Here is a 21,294-nt window from a genome sequence, read left to right as displayed (position 1 = left end):
CTTATAGTCTCCTGGATCAAGTCCAGTTTCCATTGTGAAGCACAAAAACCCTCCATGATCTGACCTCTGGCTTTCTCTTAGAAAAGCTTTTTGGACAAATAACTCTCAGAGTTGCAAAGTGAAGTGGCTAGGTGATTTAAGAGTTGTAAGAGTCAGCTGAAAGAATAGTCGTGAAAATGTAGGACAGCATCATTCTTATAACTCAGGTCAGCAATGGAGCTCCAGATGTTAGGAATACATCCCTGCGAATCACAGAAACCCCTACTGCAGTGATGGAAATAGATGGGAGGGAACATCAAGCACAAAAGCCCTGAAAAGGGAAGAAGATTGGTATGCTCCACGAAGAGAGGCTACCAGTAGAGGGTATGAACCAAGTCTGAAGAAGAAGGGAAATCACATAAAGCCTTGAATGCCCATAATAATCAGTTTGCATTTTATGCTGGATGCAAAGGGATCAGGTTGAAGTGTTTTTAAGCCTATCAGAATAAATACTAGGTAAGAGACAAACGAATCAGGAGTTGGCTTCATAGCTAAAGGAATGGTGGGGAAATTTGCTACATAGGAAGGAAGAGAGAAATGGATTTTGTTGGTTGTGAGGGCAAAGGGAAGAAAATAATAAGTTTAATTTAATTTAATTAATTAATGAATTCATTTATTTATTTTTTGAGACCCAGTCTTGCTCTGTCACCCAGGCTGGAGTGAAGTGGCAGATGTCAGCTCACTGCAACCTTTGCCTCCCGCGTTCAAGCAATTTGCCTGCTTCAGCCTCCCTAGTAGCTGGGACTACAGGTGCATACCAAAACACCCAACTAATTTTTGTATTTTCAGTAGAGATGGGGTTTCACCGTGTTGGCCAGGTTGGTCTTGAACTCCTGGCCTCAAACAATCCACCCGCTTCAGCCTCCCAAAGTGCTGGGATTACAGGCATGAGCCACCGCACCTGGCCGGTTTTATTTTAGACATGCCTGTTAAACAGGCAGTGCTATACATAGGTTAAGTAATTACTAACATTGGAGTCTGGATCGCAGGAGACAGAACTATGCTGGAGAAAGCCTTTCTCACCTTGAGTTATGAGCTTCTTTTCAGTGTTTACAATGGAAGATTTCAAACTCTTCTACTGGAGTCTTGGTGCTCCCAGAAAACACCATAGGGGCAACTCAACAAATTAAAGGAAGATCAAGGAGTTGGGACTCTTTAACAAAGTAGCTTCTGTTTATTTATTTGCTTTGTAAATCTGTTTCCCACATATGGATTCCACATAATATTTCATTTTAAAAAGTATCTGAAAGTCACATCATAATAATAGCTAGCATGTCCATAGTGCCAGATGCTGTTCTAATGTACGCATATATACATAAATGAACATACATATGGATATATATAAACTAATTTAAACATCACACCAACTACGTACAGTGGATGCCATAATTAGCCCTATTTTACTATGGGACACTGAGACAGAAAGGTTAAGTGACTTACCTAAAGTCACAAAGCTAGGAAGAGGTGAAGTCAGAGTTAGGATGGCATTCTTAACAACTATTGCAAAAGAGTGCTGAAAATTTTTAACATGGTATACAGGACTTTAACCTATTTAACTCCCCCATGGCTTATAACGCTATCCCAAGCAACCCATGCTCCAACTAGCCTCAATTGTATACTATTCCCCCAAGTCATTCACACCCTTTCCTCTACGCTTTTGTTCATTCTGTCCTTCAAAATGCAGCTAAATGAAAATATTTTCATAAAGGCTTGGGTGACTCCTCATCTTCTGAAGGCAGAATGTATCATGAACTCTTCTGGACTTTTAGAATGCTCTGTGCACAGTTCAGTGAAGTTAATTAAGATTTGTGTGCGTGTGTGTGTGTGTGTGTGTGAATGGGTCTATCCCCTTCCTCTCCCACATCTACACAGAGATTGTGAAAACCTCAAGGGCATCAGCGCTTTTCTTTGTCTGACTGAGCTCCACAAGGTCTTTTTACTTCTGGAAGGCTAGAGCTGGCGAGAGAATTATGAGTTCAGTTTTGGATATAATTAATTTCAGTCGCTTATTGTAGTCTAGAAATAAATATAGATACAGAAGCAATATATAGCACGATAAAACAATTGCTATAAAGAAGTGATATTTCACAGATTCTTGAGTCAGACTGCTTAGGTTCAAATCATGGCCCTGCAACTTGCTTCCTCAACTTAGAGAAGTTATTTAGCCTTCCTTTGCCTCAGTTTGTGCATTTATATTATCCAAATAATAATCCTACCTATTTCACAGTGCCGTTTCAAGGATTACATAAGACACAACGCACTCAGAACAGTGATTGGAACATAGTATGTATCTGATAAATGTTTATCATTATTTTGTTACCTTTAGTATGGAAACACATTCCCATGTACCCCAGGTTCTTGAATTTTGTATTTACAGCACTTGTAACTATAAAGACAATACATGCTTTTTAAATGACTGATTCAATTAATGAATAGACTACACCTGTTGATTCATTAGTTAATACAATAGATACTTATTGTGTATCTACAATGTTCTATTGTTATGCTAGTTTCTGAGGTTTTCTTGGTGACTCGGATAAGGATTCTGCTCTTTCAGAGATAATTGTCTCACTGGAAAGAGTGAGACTACAATTGTGGAGCAAAGACATAAACAGGCAACTATCTCACAGGATAAACATAAGGAATATAATAAGGGAAGTACCAAGTGCTATGGGAACAGAGGAGCGACCCTTTCTCAGATTTGGGAAATCTAAACATTATCTAAACCAAGTCCAGCAGCTACCTAGGTCACTGGATTGGTGGAAAAGAGAATACAAGATAATGTTTAAGCAGAGTACACACAAAAAGTTTTGGAAGTCAGGAAGAGCAGGGCCTATTGGAGGAACTTAAAAAGAGCAGTGTGACTAGATGTAAGGCAGCAAAAAGGGACAGACTCAGATATCGTGTTTTAACAATATCATTCTGGCTGAAGTATGCCACCGGGCATGGTGGCTCATGCCTCTAATCCCAACACTTTGGGCGCCCGAGGCAGGCGGATCACCTGAGGTCAGGAGTTTGAGACCAGCCTGAACAACATGGAGAAACCCTGTCTCTATTAAAAATACAAAATTAGCCGGGCATGGTGGCACATGCCTGTAATCCCAGCCCCTCGGGAGGCTGAGGCAGGAGAATCGCATGGACCCAGGAGGCGGAAGTTGCAGTGAGCCGAGATCTCACCATTGCACTCCAGCCTGGGCAACAAGAGTGAAACTCCGTCGAAATAAATAAATAAATTGGACAAGGCCTAAACTGAGTGCAGGGAGACCAGTTTAGAAGCATTGCAGAAGTCGAGGAGATTGAGAAAGACAGGGCTAAGTAAATGGAAGTGAGGGTGAAGAAATGAGGACTGGAGACGAATCATCAAGCCTGATGATAGATTGGAAATATTGGCAGTAAGAGAGATGGACAAGTCTAGTGTTTACTTTCTGAGAGACAGTTGAATAGATAGTAGTACTGGGTATGGGGGTAGGAAATTTAGTATGCTAAAGTTGGTGAAAAAATTATGAGTTCAGATTTGGATATACTTAGTTTCAGTTGCTTATGACATTCAAAAAGAGAAAACAGCTAGAACAATTAATCCACGGTTTGGGTTTGCCAGCCAGTAATTGCATGAATAAGCATCAAAACGTCTGAGGATATTGTCAATGTTCTCATTGAAGTGATGGTTTCTGGAATCTAAATAGAGAAGAAAGGGAAAAGAGAAAGTCTAGATAAACAGTGACAAAATGGATGAGTGAAAAACAAAGAGGTATTGTCAAAGAGCAGGCACAATTACAATAAGTAGGCAGAATGGAAGAACTGAAGTTATGGTTACATTACTGGAATTTATCATTTCAGGGATGAATCCTTCCAGAATGATAACAAGGACCAAATTGTAGTCATGAGAATGGGCAACAGAAATGGAGTAAAGGCAAAAGTCAACAGAGATAAGTAAATCAAGAAACCAAGGGGTCAGGGTGTTGTATATGACCTGTAAGTGCATTTCACATTATTCAAGATGGTGGCAGAACTCTGGAAGGAAAGGAACTCTAAAAATGGCAATACAGCCCTTCAATCAATATGATATAGCACCTGGAATGTTAGTAGATGACACCAGGGAGGGTGTATCGAGATAAGGAATAACAGAAAACTCTCTGGGTTTTAGACTTTCAGGGGGTCTCTGGAGAAGCCTAGATATACCCTGAATTTAAAGTATTCTTTTAGAAAAAATATTGGCAGGGCAGATAATCAAGCCATGCAACAGAATTCACAGTGGGCTACATTCCTAGGAATGAAGTGAAAACAGACCCGTTATCAGCACAAGCAGGTTATATTCACCTGGGAGCCCCAAGCATCTCATGCAGTTCATTTCTTCCCTGGTTTTGAAGAATTGGCACTGAAAGTAGAAACAGTGAATGTAAGAAAGCAGAAAACTCCTAATAGGAATTTATTCTTTCTGAAAGGCTATTTTTAAAGCAAGACCTTTTTATTTTTTAAGAAAAAAAATGGATCAAGGCATTTTCCCCCCTTCAGAATCTAGGTGGAAGAAAATGCAAAAACAATCAGTAAAAAGAACTGGAAATTCTCCACTCTCCTGGCATGTTCCAGTACAAACATCATGGGAGGTGTGGAAAACTTCACAAAGCAACATTTCATAGGATCACGGGCTTTTTGAGCTGGAAGGGACCCTGGATCAAATGGACCGATGCTTCATTTTGAATGAGAGTGCCCTGAAGAGGTCAACAGAATGGAAGACAGTCAGTCTGAAACATTGCCAATTAGAAAAATCATTCCTTATTTTTCACAAATAACCTTTTCAATTTCATTAAAAAATGAAATTCTAATAATTTTAATGAGAATCTTAGATAAATTTTGTTTTGGGAATATAACTATGGAAGCTATATATTATGGCAATATAACTCTAATCAGAATTTAAACAATTTTACTGCTAGTAAGACCTTGTTCATTTAATAGCTTATATAAATTTGTTATGTAATCTTGACTCTGAACCTTTGAAATAGTTCTATAACTTTGTGGAATGACACATATCTTTAAATGAAAACTCACTTCCCTGTTAATGCAATTGGCAAATCAGAAATAATGCCAATTAGGAAGCTGAAAGTGATTTGTTCTATTGGCTATAATTTACCACTTTTCTCATAGTCATCATGCAATAGTCTAGATTTTCCTTCTTTCACTTAAATCTTTGTCCATATATACTCAACGTATACCTAACATGATAAATTAGAAAGAAGGGAACATTTTCTTGATTATTGGAAGGCAGGTAGATGCCCAATCTAACATCCTCTTCTCTTCACCATCTGATAATAGGACATAACTTGCTTAATTTTATCCCCAGGAAAATCTCACTTTGACTTTGTTCTAGTATCCTAAGACAGTTCCAATTTTTTTTAATGAGCAGAACTCTTTATTCAAATGAAATCTTACCAGGTATGGAAAATAGATAAAAGCTGAAGTTTCAGTTGAGGTAGACATGGCACAGGGTCCACAGCTCAGCCCACATACATTTCCGGTCCCCAAGTCTCCATCTCTCATAGCTCTAAAATATTTTGTGGAGCTGGGTTTGAAAACAAGTGTCATAATAGGATCTACAAAAATCCCAGGCAAATAAATATCTTAGATTAGTTTATGTGCACACTCACAGACACCTCCTCCACTCACATGTGTACACACAAGATATAGATATATTTAAGTTATGCGTAAAGTGAGACCTGGCTATTTAGAAATAGCACTGTAGAAACCAAATAGAAAATATTATTTCTGATGCATTTGGAAATGTTAATGGAGAATAAATTTCGATGGTTTACGAGGGTTTATGGTACATAGCATGGTCTGGTTTATACAAATTGACACTGGCTTCTTCTGACCAAGAGCTGGATTTTATTTACATTCTGGTTGGAACCTTTGACTCATATGATCAGACACCCACACTACCCCTTTAGTCTAAAAAAAATCCACTTGGATACAAAAGAGTGAAGAAGGTAGCATGTTGCAGTCTCCTTTGCGGATTGTGGTTAGTGTAACAGGATCGTGAACAAAAGGATCATGAAACCACATGGTTTGGGCATGGAATACGTCAAAGTAGCAGCTGCTTTCAAACCCAAAAGGTTTACACAGGCAAATTGAGCGTGTGGCTAGTTAGTGTCCTAAGATGACTTGAGTGAAGATTGAACCCAAGGGAAAGGTGAAGGGCACTAAAAAAAAGATGTCATCTTTGGCTGAACACCTACTGTATGCGAGAGACTTACCATGTATAGTCCCTTTTTATTCATAGTACAACCCTACTAGGTTAACTTCTGTTTACAAAAGAGGACACTATATTTGAGAAAGGTTGATTTAGTTTATCTAAATATCACACTATCTCCTTGCTCTTCCACAAACTTGCCAAGCATGCTCCCACCTCAAGGCCTTTGCTATTTGCTTTTATTTCTGCATACAATTCCCTTCCAACAGATAGTCTCATATCTCAGTTTCTTATACCACACTGGTTCTGCTCAACTGTATCTTCTTAGTGGGGCTTTCTTTGGTCACCTTTCATAAGGTATCACTCTTCGACACTTGCTATTCACTTCCTGTGCTTTATTTTTAATGGCATCTATTGCTACCTGGTATTATATAAACACATATTCTTCAGTTTTTCATTTGTTTTTCACAGTGGAATATAAATTCTATTAGAATAGGGACCTTGTTCATATAGTTTACTGCTTTGGCACCAATAGCTGGCAAAGTATGTGTCTGGAAATAGTAGATGATCAATAAATATTTGCTAATAGACAAAGGAATACACGTGTACCAAGAAATTAAATAAAAGGCAGAGGAGCAGGGCATTTTATTCCAATTTTAGTCTTTAAGAACTGAACATTTTAATCTTTTGCTTATGCCCTGTGAGTCCCTTGACCTCCCTGGACTCAAATTGTCATTTGTAAGATTCTGTCTTACAGGTTGAGTGGCAAAGTGGATAGCTGTTGGAGATACTAATATACACATATCTTCTTTCATGGTAAGTGCATCAGAATATTCTTTGGGAGAACTATCTCTTTCACATCTTAGCAAATTAACTCAAGTGGATTCTTCTCATCCCCAGCTCCATGGATGAGTCTTGACTGGCTAAAGTCAATTAGTGGAGACCATAATTTTGGCCAATGACTCAGGGGTGGTCACATGTCTGATACAAGCCAATGAGATCAAGGAGTCATTTTTTTATGCCTTCTCACAAACATGCATCCTCATACTTCTGAAAATGTTCTAATACAGATGATCATTTTTTTCTTTCGGGGCACAAACTAGTGATTGTGAAGATGTCAAGCAGGAAAATTCTGAGTTGTAGCTAAGGTTTATTTAACTAATACTGAATCTCTACTATGTGAGAGATGTCAGGTACTATTTTAGACATTGAAGATATGGTGGTTAACAGTAGAGATAAGGTCTTTGTTCTTATGGAGATAATATTTTATGGGGAAGACAACAAAATAAGTAACCCAATGGATATGATAACTTCAGCTAGTGATACACGGTGTGAAGAAAATTAAAATACATTACCTAATGGGGAATAAATGAGGGGCTTTACCTTGCACTAACAGGTGGGAGCCTTTCTGGGGAGAATTTCCAGATCTCCATATACCTGCCCCTTTCATCAAAAGAATATAATGATTTGACTTTTTAAATAAATAAATTATATTACTTTGAATGATTTTTGGTCGTAAGCAAGTAACAGCTATTGTAAAATTGTAAAATAAAAATTATAATATATTATGGTCAATAACATTACCTTATGACCATCTTGTATATTTTAAAATTTTTTTATCAAGTATGTCAGAAAATATCTTCTTTCATCTCATTAACCTCTACTGAGTGAATGTGATCATCTCTAAGCCAATCACCTTGTCCAGGATTATGGGCCTCACTAATTGGCTTAAGCCTACCCATGGACTTGAGGCAACCCTATGACTGCAGTCAGGGACGCTAAGAAATGTTATAAAGGAAGTGTCATGAGAACAGCCAGAAAAATGGAGGGATTGGAATAAAATAGACAATGAAACCTATAATCTCTTCTTTCTGCCCCATGCTACAAACACACTAAATATCTGGACAAGTATTAATATAACTCTAAGAAAAAATGTGACATCCCAGGGTGTCAGAACTTAGGAGAAGCTCAAGGCACAGGAATAATCAGAAGCTGAGAGCACAGCAGTGTAAAAGAGAACAAGTTCCAAACACAAAATATAGGGCAGAAGATACAGTCTTTACTCCGTGAAAGAAGGAATGCTGAAATTAAGCTCCTGTATAAATCTGGAAGCCTTTAAGTTCCACTTAATTATGAAAAAAGGTCTAGAAAAACTCCACCTACAGGCCTGACAATAGAAAACAACAATAAAAATGCTTGTCATTCACCTGGGAATGTGCATAGGAAAAAAGGTTACCCCAGTCCTCAACAATCCAGGCTGACAAATTGTCATTAAAACTGGTCAGAAGAAGTTAAACCCTTGGAGATCTAATCATTCAGAAGGGGACACTTTCACAGCCCCAGGCACGTAAAACTTTCATAAGAGGAGAAGAAATATTGAAGATAAATTGACAATTCGAATTTAAATAACCCACAAGGAAATAAACCACAGAGGAAACATCATTAAAGTCAGCAACTACTTAAAAATGACAGTAACAAAAACAACCTGGATTTTCTAGGGGACAGGGCCTGGATTCTTATGGTCAGGAGCTGAGGTAGGAATATTTGGAAGCAGTGCCAGTGTGGAATGAAGTCAAAGCCCCAGAGGCTTGGAACAATGGCTGGAGCAGCTAAGAGTGAGGATTGCTAAACCAGAGTGGCAGGAACTCTGTTGAGGCCAACAGGCTGTGGGAATTTCCCTAAAGCCAGCCAGGTTCCTATAACATTAAGGTTGAGGGGATATTGATTTTCAAAATGGCAAAGAGAGGGGAATCTGAGTCTGAGACACCTGCTCTAAGCCAAAATAAGTGAAGCAACTGAGATTGTGCTTAGAGAGGGGAACACATGGCTGACAGCATGTGGAGAGTTGCTCAGAATTGACTCCGGATACTACTCCCAAAGCTGAAAATAAGCATGACTTCAGAAACCAGATGGCCAAAAAGTGAGAAGTCAAGCGATTGTAGTGCATGATTGTCAAAAGAAACAATATATAAAACATTTAAACACCAAAAGACTGACAATATAAAATTTGGCAGATATAAGACTATGTATAAAAATACTTTTAAAAATAAAGTATGCAATTACAAATGGTGAATATAACAAAAATATCAAGTATAAACACTTTTGCATTTTATTTTTTTCCAGCTTTATTGAGATATAGTTAACAAATACTGTGTATATTTAAGGTGTACAACTTTATGTGTGTATATATATATATAGAAAGAGAGAGACACACATATGTATATACACACACACACACACATTGTGAAATAACCACCAGAATTAAGCTAGTTAACATAGCCGTCACTTCTTGTAGTTACCATTTTCTTTCTTCTTTTATTGTGGTGAGAATACTAAAGATCTACTCTTTTTTTTATTTTTTATTTATTTATTTATTTTTTTAAAGACAGAGTCTCACTCTGTCACCTGGGCTGGAGTGCAGTGGCACAATCTCAGCTCACTGCAACCTCTGCCTCCTGGGTTCAAGCAACTCTCCTGCCTCAGCCTCTCAAGTAGCTGGGATTACAGGTACCCACCACTATGTGCAGCTAATTTTTTATATTTTCAGCAGAAATGGGGTTTCACCGTGTTGGCCAGGCTGGTCTCGAACTCCTGACCTCGTGATTTGCCCACCTTGGCCTCCCAAACTGCTGGGATTACAGATGTGAGCCACTGCATCCGGCCCTAAAGATCTACTCTCTTAGCAAATTTCAAGTATATAATACAATAGTGTTAACTATAGCACATTAGATTTCCAGAACTTACCCATCTTGCATAACTGAAATTCTATACTCTTTGACCAATATCTCCCCATTTTCCCCTTCCTCCAACCTCTGGAAACTACCATTCTACTCTCTGATTCTGTAAGTTTGTCTATTTTAAATGCCACAGAGACTTTTCAAAAACAGATGGAAACTCTAAAAGCTATTGTGAATATGTTTCAGGTGAAATTATAATAAGTTACAGAAAGAACAACAGAATACACTCCATGTGGTTAAGCCCATTAGAGAAGTATACTCTTCTCCTGGAGGGAAGGTGGTGAGCAGGTTGGGGAAAGCTTTGGATTGCCTGTGACTCTGTCTTTAGTAAATCACCTCCAGATGAAGTAGGAAGCAAAATGCATATCTATCTATCTATCTATCTATCTATCTATCTATCTATCTATCTATCTATCTATTGATCAATAGATCATCTATCTATCTATCATCTATCATCTATCATCATCTATCATCTATCTATTTATCATCTATCTATCATCTATCTATCTATCTATCTATCATCATCTATCATCTATCTATTTATCATCTATCTATCATCTATCTATCTGTCTATCTTTTAACCTTCATGGTTTCCCATCCAGTTTTACCGGTAATAATGCTGATATATTTAATCTGCGTCTTGTATATATTTTTTTAGGTTTACATTTTAGTTTTGTTATTCTTTCAACTTATTTTTCAATGCTTTATTTTGAAAATTTTTAAACTACATACAATTGCAAGAATAAGGCAATGAATACCCATATACTCTTTATCTAGAATCACCAATTGTTAGTATTTTTCACATACACTCTATTTTTCTTTATAAATATTTGCATATTCTCAGAATCTTTTGAGAGTACGTTGAAGATATCATGAATCTTTGCTCCTAAATTCTTCTGTATATGTATACTGACAACAAAGACCTTCTCTTACATAATCACAATACTGCTATCAACTTTAAGAAATTTAGTACTGACACAATACTATTACCTAATATACAGTCCATATTCTAACTTTGCCAATTGTTGCAGAAATGCCCTTTATTACCATTGTTTTTCCTGATCCAGGTTCCAATCCAGGATTACAGCTTGCATCAGATTGTGACATCCCTTTAGTCTTCTTTAATCTGGAACAACTCCTCAGCCTTTCTTTGGCTTTCACAACATGAACATTTCTGAAGACCACCATTCAGTTGTTCTGTGAATGCCCTCTTCGTGTGAGTCATCTGATTGTCTTCTCATTATTGGATTTAGGTTTTGTGTCTTGGTCAGGAATACTACACAGATGATGGGTACTTCTCTCAGTTAATCACGTCAGGAAGTGCATGATGTTAGTTTGTCCCATTAGAGATAATGTTAACTTCACTTGGTTAATGTGATTTCTCTATAGCAAAACAACCATTTTTCCTTTGTAATTAATACATAATCTGTATGTTGATAGCTTTAACCTGTTTAACAACAAACTCTGACACATTGGTTATAGCTTCCACTGCTGATTCTTGAATAAACCAATTATTGCTATTTTTTTTTTTTTTTTGAGACAGAGTCTCGCTCTGTCGCCCAGGCTGGAGTGCAGTGGCGCAATCTCGGCTCACTGCAAGCTCCGCCTCCCGGGTTCACGCCATTCTCCTGCCTCAGCCTCTCCGAGTAGCTGGGACTACAGGCGCCCGCCACCACGCCCGGCTAATTTTTTGTATTTTTAGTAGAGACGGGGTTTCACCGTGGTCTCGATCTCCTGACCTCGTGATCCGCCCGCCTCGGCCTCCCAAAGTGCTGGGATTACAAGCGTGAGCCACCGCGCCCAGCCCAATTATTGCTATATTGATGGCTAAATGTTTTGTGTCTTTTGCTTTGACTGGATTCTAATCTGAAAGGACAAGGATGTCAAACCCAATGCCTGATACTTAAGCCTGGAAACTTCAAGAAATCCATATGCAGGGTAGAAAGGCAAGAAAAGGTGTCTTGAAGTAGCTCTGGTAAACAGTTTTAATTTTATTATTATTATTTTTTAGAAACAGGATCTTGCTCCCAGCCTGGAGTACAGTGGTGCGATCATAGCTTACTGCAGCCTCAAATTCCTGGGCTCAAGTGATCCTCCAGCCTCAGACTCTCAGGTGGCTGGATTTACAGACCTGGGACACCACAACTGGCAGGGAACAGGTTTAAAAGAAAAAAAGGTCTAGCCAGTATTCCAATTTGTGGGCTGCTGCAGTTTTTATTGTGACTGGTGTCTGCAGGGGTTTCATTAGGTTTAAAAAACATGGCCAGATTTGGAGGTTAACCCAATTTTTTGTCTAGTGTCTTCAAGTGTGGAATTGTATTTGTGTTTAGTAAATGAAGGGATTGAGTTTAAGGATTAAGATAATTAGGGCCTTCACTTGGGCAAGCATATTCTGGATTCAGGGAGAGTGAGATTCCTTCCCATCAGTAAAAAGACTCTTGTGGCTCTAGAAAACCAGGCTTATCTTCTAACAATTTCAAAATCTGTCCAGGAGAAATTCCCTTACAGAGATAGAACAGTCTTATCTCAAAAGATGCAGTGTCTTTTTAAAAAACCTCTGCCAGGAGAGGGCACTGAGCTATGGGGGGCACACTCTGATTGCTACCGTTCATTATCTTTGGAGTGTTGACATGAAGACATGAGATTGCAATTGATTTTTTGCTTTTAATCTCCCTGCCCTATGTATCTGGTTTCTCAACTTGTGCTAAGAGGCAAGCCTTTAAGAAATTCTGGTTCTGTTTCAAGGGGCAGTAGGTGGTAGAAAGGGAGTTTCAGACTGCCACTGGGAAGTTATTCAACAGCTGGAGATTAAAAGTTGAAAAAATGAGGTTTGAGGGAAGTTATGGGTCCTAGGCCTCTGCTTCTCATGGAATTTTAAGGGAAACTCCAGGAACAGCAATAGGATGAGTAGACACGAGTTCTACAAAACTGGTACAGCCTGGTTGGCACACACAAACAACATACCTTTGCTATCAAATTATTATCTATCTTACTATTCCAATGGATTATTAAGTTAGAATTACTTATTATGACCCTTTTCTGCTCTCCTAGAGGTATCAAAGGTGAATATCACAGCAAAATAGTCCAAAAAGGAATTCTAGAGGAGTCAGCATAGCAAGCCCTGTTACCTCTAACATACATATATGTGAAGGTGATGTTACCTTCTGAAGAGCAGAGTTTGTGAAGTGCTATCTTATGGGGAAGAGTGCCAGGGGAGACCCAAGAACCTGGCTCCTGCTGAGCAAAAGGACATGGATACCCATGTAAGTGTCACAGCAAAGGGGAAGACCCTTGAAGAGAGAAAATGGAATGGCCACCCTTACCCTGCCCAAGTCTCCACAAGATGATGTTCCACCCTGTGTCCACAGGTCCTGATTTAGGGATACAGCTGACAGGTGAAATTAGCACTCTTCAGGCTTGCCAGAAATTGCCAGAGCATGGGGGAATAAGCATATAAAACAAGGGCATATAGTTAATGCCTCCATCTGGTGACCACGTAGAACCTCTAACCAAATCTTTCAGGAGGATCACCCATAACAGGAAACCTTTGAGAAACTTGAGGTCAGCCTGGCCAACATGTTGAAACCCGTCTCTACTAAAAATACAAAAAAATTAACCGGGAGCAGTGGCAGGCACCTGTAATCCCAGCTACTCAGGAGGGTGAGGCAGGAGAATCCCTTGAACCTGGGCGGCGGAGGTTGCAGTGAGCAGAGATCGCGCCACTGCACTCCAGCCTGGGAGACAGAGTGAGACTCCCTCTTAAAAAAAAAAAAAAAGAGTTCACAAAAGGATTAAATCAATGTAGCTGCTGTGGGCCAAATTTATGGAGAAAATGGAATTTAGGCTCGATCTTGGAAGAAGAATTAAATCCAGAAAAGCAAAAGAAGAAGGATAGTCCAGGTGGGAGAATGGTGCATAAAAGCTTTGATAAATTTTAGAGAAAGTGATTAAATCAACTTAGCTATGTCGAGGGGGGCAGTATTTGTGCATTTCTTTCCAGTTTTGCTACAGTATAATTGATATAAAATACATTTTACATATTTAAAGTAATACAATTTAATATATAAATATGTGTATATCTGTGAAACCACTGCCACAATCAAGATAATATCTATCACCATCAAAAGTTTTCTCACATCCCATAGCAACCCCTCACTTTCACTCTCTCCTCATCTTGCTTGCTTCACTAAGCATAATTATTAGAGTTGCATATGTGTTGCTGCAAGTATCAGTTGGTTATTATTTTTATTGCCAGCTACAATCGTAATGTTTGGATATACCACAATTTGTTTATCCATTCACCTGTTGATGAACTTTTGGGTTATTTCTAGTTTTGGGGTAATACAAATAGATTTGTTATAAGCATTCATGTGCAAATCTTTGTAGAAAAATATATTTTCATTTATCTTAGGTAAATATCACAAAGTGGAATAGCTGGATTTTACGTATTTTTTTTTTTTTAAAGAAGCTACCATGCCAGGGACCAGTGGCTCACACCTGTAATCCTATCACTTTGGGAGGCTAAGGTGGGCTAATCTTTTGAGCCCAGGAGTTCGAGAGCAACCTGGACAACATACAGAGACCCCATCTCTACAAAAAAATACAAAAATTAGCCAGATGTGCTGGCGTGTGCGTGTAGCTACTTTAGAGGCTGAAGTGGGAGGATCGCTTGAGCCTGGGAGGCCAAGGCTGCAGTGAGCTCTGATTGCACCACTCCACTCCAGCCTCTACAGTCTGGGCAACAGAGACCCTGTCTCAAAACAAAACAAAACAAGCAAAAAAGAAACTGCCAAATGGGGTTTCAAAGTTGTTGTACTATTTTACATTCATACCAGCAGTGAACTAAAGAACTAAGTGTTCCACATCCTCGTTCATGTTTGGTAAGGTGAGTCTATTATTTTAACATTTTTAGTAGGTTTGTAGTAGTATCTCATTGTGCTCATAATTTGCTTTTCCTTAATGAGTAGGGATGTTGAGCATTCCTTCATGTACTTATTTGTCATCTATAAATCTTATTTGGTGAAATATTTGCTCAAATCTTTTGTCCTTTTTGAAAAATTAGGTTGTCTCCTCATTAAGTTGTAAGAGATCTTTATGTATTCTAGATACAAATTCTTTGTTAATATATGTTTTGAAAATATTTTTCTCTGCCTTTCTTTTTCATTTTTTTTAATGTTTTGTTTTTTGAGATGGGGTCTTGCTCCGTCACCCTGGCTGGAGAGTAACTGCTGCCCTGAACTCCTGGGATCAATTGATCCTTCCACCTCCGCCTCCTGAGTAATTGGGACTACAGGCACAAGCCACCATGCCTGGATCTTTTTCATTTTCTCAAAAGTTTCTTTTGGAGATATACACCTAATACTAAATGACGAGTTAATGGGTGCAGCACACCAACATGGCACATGTATACATATGCAACAAACCTGCACGTTGTGCACATGTACCCTAAAACTTAAAGTATGATAATAATAATAAAAGTTTCTTTTGGAAAGCAAAAGCTTCGAATTTATTGATTTGTTATTTTAAAGTCTGTGCTTTCTATCAAATTAAAGAAATATTTGCCAAACCCTAGGTCACTAGAATTTTCTTCTATGTTAGCTTCTAGAGGGTTTATAGTATTAGCTTATATATTTAGCTTTGTTAGAGAAAAATCTGAGACACAATAAATTTTAAAGAGTTTATTTGAGTAAGAACCAACTCATGAAATGTGGAACATCAGACCACAAAATGTTCAGCCTTCCAATGACAAAATATCAGAGGCAAGTATTTATTGGGAAAACGCAAAAGCAATATAAAGAAATTATTTTACAAAACTGCGTTTTAAAGGTACCTTATTGGGAAATTCCTTATTTTAAAGGTACTTTATTGGAAAGTTCCTTATCACATAATCATATATTAGTTGGCTGTTTATGATTGACTGGGGTTAAGTTTTAGTTCTGTCTAACAAGCTTTTATCAGAAATGACTCAAGTTAACTTTTGTTTATACTTACAATTTAATCAGAGTTAAGGCTTTGATAAAAGCAAAGTTAAGATCTTTAAAACATAGTATTATTTGCTCAGGAATTTTTTAGGCTCAGTTTCTATTTTGCTTTAACAGGTGTATCCATTTCGAGTTAATTTTTGTACATTGATGAAGGTAAGAATGTAGGTTGATTGTTTGCATGCGGTTAGCTCATTGTTACAGCACAGTTTGCTGAAAGATTGACCTGGGCCCATTGAATTGCCTAGTATCTTTTGTCCCAAATCAATTGACCATATATGTATGAGTCCCTTTCTGAATGATTTTTCATTCTATGGATCTGTTTGTCTGTTTTTATGCCAATGCCACATTATCTTGATTGCTATAGCTTTGAAGTAAGTCTTGGAATCAAGAGGTGTTAAGTCTTCCAAAATTGTTTTTCTTTTTAAAGTTATTTAGGACATTCTACCTATTTTGCATTCCCATATAAATTTAAGAATCAACTTGTAAATTTCTACAAAAAATGTCTGCTTGGATTTTATGAACAGAGTACATTTAACCATTTACTTAGGTCTTTTAAATTTTTTCGTATAAGTATATTACAGTTTTCAATGTAGAAGTCTTACACAATTTATGTCAAATCTATTCCACAATATGTTATGTTTTGATGCCATTCCAAATGATATGTTTCTTAAAAAATAAATTTCCAATTTTTTTTGCAGCTATGTAGAAGTATAGTAATTTTAAAATATTGATTCTGTATCTTGCAACCTTGCTAAACTCAGTCATTAGATTTAGAAATATTTTTGTTGATTTTGTAGAATTTTCTACTTTAATAATCCTTCATAAGAAACAAATTTTTAAGAAAATTGTTCATTTCCTAAAATTTATCAAATTTATTGGCATAAATTAATCATAATATTTCCTTAATATCCTTTTAATATCTGAAGAATCTGCAGCGTTGTCAACTCTCTCATTCCAAATATTAGTAATATGTGTTTTCTCTTGTTATGCACTAAATTGTACCCCCTGAATTCATATTTTGATGCCTTAACCCCCAATGTGACTATATTCAGAGATAGGGCCTTTAAGGAGATACTTAAATGAGGATGTAAGGGTGAGACTCTAATGCAATAGGACCTTTTTTTTTTGAGACAGAGTCTTGCTTTGTTGCCCAGGCTGGAGTGCAGTGGCATGATCTCGGCCCAATCTCTGCCTCCTGGGTTCAAGCTATTCTCTTCCCTCAGCCTCCCAAGTAGCTGAGACTACAGGCATGCACCACCATGCCTGGGTAATTTTTATATTTTTATTGGAGATAGGGTTTTGCCATGTTGGCCAGGCTGGTCTCAAACTCCTGGCCTCAGGTGATCTGCCTGCCTCGGCCTTCCAAAATGCTGGGATTACAGGAGTGAGCCACCGTGCCTGGCCTGCAATGGACCTTTTAAGAAGAGAAAGAGATACCAAATCTCTCTCTCTCTCTCTCTCTCCACAAATAAAAGGATATGTGAGGACATAGAGAAAAGGCAGCCATCTGAAAACCAAGGAGAGAGACATCACCAGAAACCAACTTTGCTGCCACCTTGATCTTTGACTTCAAGCCTCCACAACTGTGAGAAAATAAATTGCTGTTGTTGTTTAAGCCACCCCGTCTATAGAATTCTGGATGGCAGCCTGCACAGATTAATAGAGAATTGGCACCTGGTGTGGAGTATTGCTGTGAAAGTGGCTTTGGAACTGAGCATTGGGTAAAAGGTAGAAGAGTCTTGAGTTGCATGCTAGAAAAAACCCAAGTCACCTTGAAAGAACTGTTGCTAGAAATGCAGACGTTAAAGGTGATTCTGGTGAGGGCTCAGAGTGCAAACAAGAAGGCTCTGGAGAAAGCTTCTATCATCTTAGAGAATACATATATCATCATGAACAAAGCACTGGTAGGAATATGAACATTAAAGGTCTTTCTGGTAAGGATTCAGACAGGAATTAGGAGATGAGAATTGTAAGAAAAGGCAATCTTTGTTATAAAGTAGCAAATAACTTGAAATTATGAATTAGTGTGTTTGGGAAAATGGAATTTGATGAACTTGGATATTTAGTTAAGGAGATTTTTCAGCAAAGCGTTGAAGAAGCAGTCTGACTTCTTTTTACTGCTTACAGTAAAATGTGAGAGAAGAGAGAGAATTGAAGAAGAAATTGTTAAGCAAAAGTAAATTGGACCCTAAATATTTAAAAATTCTTACTCTCTGCTGCAAAAAAATGAGAAAGTATGTTCTGAGGAGAATACCAAGGGTATAATTGTACAATCACTGCATAAAGAGATGACCTATGGATTTAATCAGCCATCTCAGCAGAAGCCAGATTAGAACAACAGAGCTATCTGGCTATGAACATGCCTTACCCTTCCAGAAAAGGGAAGAATGACCTCAAAGGCAATTCAGAGATTGGCAGCACTGCCACTGTTACCACAGGCCTGGAGCACACACTCCTCATTGGTTTCAGAAAGTGTGGCCTCTTCCTTAGTTTCAGTGGGTCAGATTGCTCCTATGTGAGGCTTCAGAGGCAAGATCGATACTCATGTCCAAGAAGGTGAAGCCACTGCCCCCGTGGGCCCAGAAAATGAGGCTGTCACCCCAGTGGTCCCATACGGCAGAACATCCAGCTAAAGAAGATTATTCTCAGGCCTTAGAGCCCATGAAATTTGCCTTGTTAGGTTTTGGACTTACTCAAGACTCATCACCCTTTCTTCTTTCTCATTTCTCCCTTTTGGAATAGTAATGCCTATCCTATGCCTGCCCCACCATTGCAAAAATAGGAATCACAGGTTCAGGGCTAGAGAGGAGTTTTGACTTAGGATGAATCATACCTTGAGTCTCACCCATACCTGATTTAGATGATATTTAGGTGAGACTTTGGACTTAGAAAGGCTACTGGAAAGAGTTAAGATTCGGTGCTCTTGGAATGGGGTAAACATATTTTGGATGTCAGAAGGACATGAATTTGGGGTGGGGGACAGAGGGTGGAATATTGTAGACTAAATTGTGTCCCTCCTCCCCATTACATGTTGAAGCACCAACCCCCAAAGTGAATGTAATGAAGATAAAGCCTTTAAGGAGGTAATTAAAATTAAATGAAGATGTAAGAGTGGGACTCTAATCTGATAAAACTGGTGTCCTTGTAAGAAAAGGAAGAGACTCCAAATCTCTCTCTCTCTTTCTCTCTGTATGTATGCAAATAGATAAATGGCCATATGAGGATACAGTGAGAGGGTGGCCATCTGAAAACCAAAGAGAGAGGTCTTAACAGAAAATAATATTGCTGGCACTTTGATCTTGATCACTTTGATCTTAGTTTCCAGAGCTAAGATGATAAATTTCTGTTGTTGAAGCCACCCAATCTATAATATTCTGTTATGAAAGCCCAAGTAGAACAATATATCCCTTTTTCTTTGTTTCTTGGTCATACTAGCTAGAGGCTTGTATTTGACAGTTTTTCAGAAAAAGAGAACCAAAAGGATATATACGTATGTGTAAATCACAAAGTTAATCTTAATGTTTCCTTGATATGCTTTTATTGCCCAAAGAATCTGTAGTGTTGTCAACTCTCTTATTACAAATATTAGTAATATGGTTTTTTCTCTTGTTATGGCCAAAATTGTACCTCCCCACCCCGAATTTGTATGTTGAAGCCCTAACTCCCAATGTAACTGTATTCAGAGCTAGGGCCAAGAAGTCACACAATCTGCCATCAGCAAGCTAGAGACCCAGTAAAGCCAGTGGTGTAATTCAGTCCAAGTTTGAAGACCTGAGAACCAGGGAAGCCACTGGTATAAATCCCAGCCTAAGCACAGAAGATGAGATGAGATGTCCCAGCTCAAGCAGTGAGGCAGGAAAAAAGAAGTCAAGTCATTTCCTTCTTCCTCCACTTTTTGTTATATACAGACCCTTAACTGATTGGATGATGCAAACTCACATTGGGGAGGACAATCTACTTTACTGAGTCCACTGATCTAAATGCAAATCTCATCCTGAAACATTCTTATAGACATACCCAGCATAATGTTTTATGTGGGCACCCCATGGCCCGGTCAATTTGATGCATAAAATTAATTATTATAACATTTATCAATTTAATTGATCCCCAAACAGATTTTGTTTTCATTACATTTTTCTATTGTTTTTCTGTTTTCTATCCCACTGACCTCTGTCTGCTTTTACTATTATTTTTTCTTTTAATTATTTCATGTTTAATTTTTGTTTTCGTTTTCCAAAGTTTCTTAAGGTAGAGGTGAATTATTGAGTTAAAACTTGGGGTTCATTTTTGAGATTCCTGTGTCTGTGGGTTTGTTATCCAATTTCATCTCAGATGCTGTGTTTTTTATCACTAGAGATAGATTTTTGGTATTATTTATATTCTCCAGGTCTCCAGTTAACAAGCTCAGTACTTCCTCTACCTGCTTGAATTTTGGAGTAGAGTTGTAAGTATCCTTGTTATCCTTGTCCACTATTTTATCATCTGTCTGATTTCTGAGACTCTGCATGATGGATTTTAGTCCTCATTATGGGTTGCATTTTCTTCTTTGCATGTCTGCTATTTATAAAATAGATTTATTTTGTAGGGCATCTTCAAATTACGGAAAATTTGTCCAGATAACACGGAGAGCTCCCATATGATCCCTCTCCCTCAGCACAGTTATTTCTACTACTAACTTCTTGCTTTAGTGTGGCACATTTGTTACAGTTGATGAACCGGTATCAATACATGATTGTTCACTGAAGTTCATACTTTACATTATTTTTCACTCTTAGTGTTGTATAGTTTGACAAATGCATCATGTCATGCAGCCACCATTACAGTATCATATAGAATGGTTTCATTGGCTTAAAAATGTCCTGTGCTTTACGTATTTACCTCTCCCTCCTCCCTTGGAGGCCTGGAAATCAGGGATCTTTTTACTCTTTCCATAGTTTTGCCTTTTCGAGAATGTCATGTAATTGGAATCATAAAACTGTGTAAGATTTTCCTTCTGTTTTTTTCAGGTAATTCTTTCCCCAGCTTGGGCAGTTTCTTCACATGCATGTCATGCTCAGTACTCAGCTGAAGAAACGAGGGTGGGATTCTGTTGCTATGGGGGACTTCTTGTCTGTGCAGGCCTCTCCTTTCTGACTCTTTGCCTGAATACTCTAGCCTCTTGGACATTTCCAAACTCCCAACTCTTATCTGTTCTACTTTGGGAGATAACTGGGCAATTCCTGCATTTTCCTTCCCTGTGCAGAGGCCTGGAAACCCTTGCTGGGGTAATCATGGGGATCATCTAATTTTGTACCCAATCTCTTGGAGATCACTGCACTATTTGATGTCTAATGTCTGAAAACTATTGTTC

The sequence above is a fragment of the Hylobates moloch genome, unplaced genomic scaffold (assembly GCF_009828535.3).
Source record: "Hylobates moloch isolate HMO894 unplaced genomic scaffold, HMol_V3 SCAFFOLD_8, whole genome shotgun sequence".
Lineage (NCBI taxonomy): Eukaryota > Metazoa > Chordata > Mammalia > Primates > Hylobatidae > Hylobates > Hylobates moloch.
Note: the sequence above shows the minus strand (reverse complement) of the source record.